Genomic DNA, 2,874 nt, shown 5'->3' with positions numbered 1-2,874 from the left:
GGTTGTCTTGAAACCTAGGCTCACAATGCATGTAGATGAGAGTCCACTGCTACTGTGTATGGCATTCTGTATGGATAGATGAGATGCATTCTTCTTTGTCCACCTTAAGTAGTGGGCTACATTTCATTTCTCCAGAAGCCTTGCTTCTATACTCTCGAAACAACTCCACATGTGCAGGTTCTTTCATTTCTAAGGTTGCAAGGGAAGAACTCTCAGAGATTACAGAAACATAGACCCATTTTGAGCCCAAAGCAGTGCTTCTTTTACTCTCATTCTACAAGAATAAATAAGATAATGCAAACAAGTTTTTTTCTTTGTGAACAGATATATAAAGAAACAAAAAATAATACTAAGTAATTTGTTGGATGGATATTACTGAAGTTCTCTCCAGTTCTCTCCAGCCAGGTGGCAGGGGAGGAAGCAAATTTTATCCAGGTACTGATGGCTCATGCCTAAAATTGCAGGTATTCAAGAAGAAGATACACTCTTTAACCTGATCTTTAAAGTTCAAAATAATCCAGGAGAGACAAATCCTGGAGACTCTTCTCCCAAATTATCCAACAGAAAGCTAGAAATAGAGACATGGTCCAAGCGGTGGAGAGCCAGTTCTGCATGGAAAATGTAGAACAAGCATTCAAGGTTCTGAGTTCTCATTATCCAGGAAACTTCCTCCCATAGTCTTCTAACCACTACACATCCCAGGATAAGGATGTGAATATTCTGTTGTTTTGATTTTTTTAACCTAGGAAAATGAAGTAATATGGTATGGAATTTCTGAGGCTGGTTTCTTTTAAGACAAAAATATTGAAACAAAATTTTAAATATGAATTCAAGTGGTACTGTAGCTCAAGTAGTACAGCTCTGGCCTTTGGCACAGAGAGGCTCAGGAAGAGAGCCCATGCCCTGAGTTCAACCCCTAGAACTGTCAAAACGAATAAATAAATAAATAAATAAATAAATAAATAAATAAATAAATAAAAAGTTTAGTACCTTTTGCTCTCCCACAATACGGGCATTCATTAAATGTTTTAGAAGTGATCAATAAAGCAATTGGCGTGTCCCTTCAAAAAAGTATAGCAGCTCACTGTGGTGTAAAATTGGTAGAACCTCACTGTAGAAACCACATATGCTTTGATTAGACAATTAAGACCATCCCGAAATATCTGCCCTGTATCAAATTCCACTTGGATTCTAGCTATACTTTAACTCTACACATTAGAAAAGGCAGAGCCCACACCTGGAAGAATTCAAAATGTATCTGGATGGTTAGTACCACAAAGGTTAAGACATGTGTTTATGGTGATGGTCGCACACCACGTTATCTACATTATAAGAGACGAGACTCAGAAGGCAGGACTTGGGTTGCAGACCATGATTGTTTGAGTTATCAAACAATTCATTGTACATTACAAAGTGAGTTATGAAAGACAAAGGCTGATGCAGGAGTACTTGCCAAAGGAAGGCTTCCCAGGAAAAATGCTGGATTGTCCTCTCCCTCACAAGTATATTCTTTGCGCCAAAGACAAGTTCCATAATGAGTCCTCTCTGTCTGTGACAGCACTTGCCTCAGACCAAAACTTGTTCTACAACATACCAAGAGTTCTCCGAGTTGGCATGGGTCAAAAACTAAAATGATAATAAAATGGTATTGATTGATAACAGAGACTTTTTTGGCCCTTTATATGTTCGTGAGAATCATCACCAGGTCCTAAAAAGTGAATATATAAAAAAAGTAAGACTCGGATTAAATGGCTCATAAAAAGAGTAGCTTGGATTTAAGACCAAATGTCTCTAAATCTGAAAACATCTATTGGAAAGAGAGTACTCACATCATTGGATTGTCTTAACACTGATTAGAATAGTCCAGGATGATTGATAATTGTATGGTAGTTTAATCTTGCAAACGTGTATTTAGCACTATTCTTTTTTTTTTTGGTCAAACAATTTTAATGGTAAGCAATAAAAGTATACGACATGAAAGGCCTGTATTTTACACGCTGAGGATTGCTTTCATTGTCTTTATTTGTGAAATGTGGAAGAGGGAACCCATTCATGGATCTTCTTTTTAGTGATGGAGTAGGGATCTTGCTTCTCTGGGGTGTCACTCACGTTGAGCTGGTGGTTTGCCCAAATGAATTTATCAGCAATCAATGCCAACAATGCCATTCTGGAGGGAGGCACTGTGCTTGCATCCACATTCATGAAGTGTTTTTGCTACTCATTTCAGTAATATACGTAACCCATTGATGACAATTGAACAACTGTTATTCTCATAGTATTGGTTTCCATATTTGTCTTCCCCCACTCATGTACCAGTCTTGAAACCATTTGTCCTGAACAAAGCCCATAGGTTCCCGAAGAGGCCACCGTGGCCATAGTACTGCTTTATTATTTCCCTCAGGATGTCCAGCAACTCCATGTTTTTCTGCAGGCCTCCTATTTAGTACTATTCTTAACAATCCCTGTGTTATCTCCTTTTAATGATGATGGTGTCCACGCTGGAGAGGCAAGACTGTTCTCAGCAGAGTTCACCTATTTGTCAGTGGGAGGCCAATTGAAAGCTACATCTCCTGATTCTGTGAATAATTTTCACTATTTCCACAAATGATAAAGCACAGCTTCAGTACTTCTGGGTAAACATGGAAGATAAGCCATAATGTGGTCTTTGAGCCTGAATGAATTATAAATCCATGATAAAAAAATCACTGATGAAATACTTTTATAATAGAGCTGCTCAAAATGTCCTGATTAAAAGAGACCTAGAGGGCAGGATTCAAATAGTCCCATCAGTTATTTATCTCATCCAAATCTCAGCCTGTTACAAAAATCATGGAAATTTCTACATAAATGACTTTATCTGCATCTGTTTGAGAA

The 2,874-nt window shown here is 37.9% G+C and overlaps 1 pseudogene; it reads right to left on the bottom strand.

The window, feature by feature from the left end:
- Positions 1–2,019: 2,019 nt before the first annotated feature.
- LOC150066594 (NADH dehydrogenase [ubiquinone] 1 alpha subcomplex subunit 12 pseudogene) lies at positions 2,020–2,419 on the bottom strand (annotated as a pseudogene).
- Positions 2,420–2,874: the final 455 nt, after the last annotated feature.

Source organism: Megascapheus bottae, chromosome 2, assembly GCF_031878675.1.
Source record: "Megascapheus bottae isolate mThoBot1 chromosome 2, mThoBot2.hap1, whole genome shotgun sequence".
Classification (NCBI taxonomy): domain Eukaryota; kingdom Metazoa; phylum Chordata; class Mammalia; order Rodentia; family Geomyidae; genus Megascapheus; species Megascapheus bottae.
Note: the sequence above shows the minus strand (reverse complement) of the source record. Positions and strands in the feature narration are given on the sequence as shown.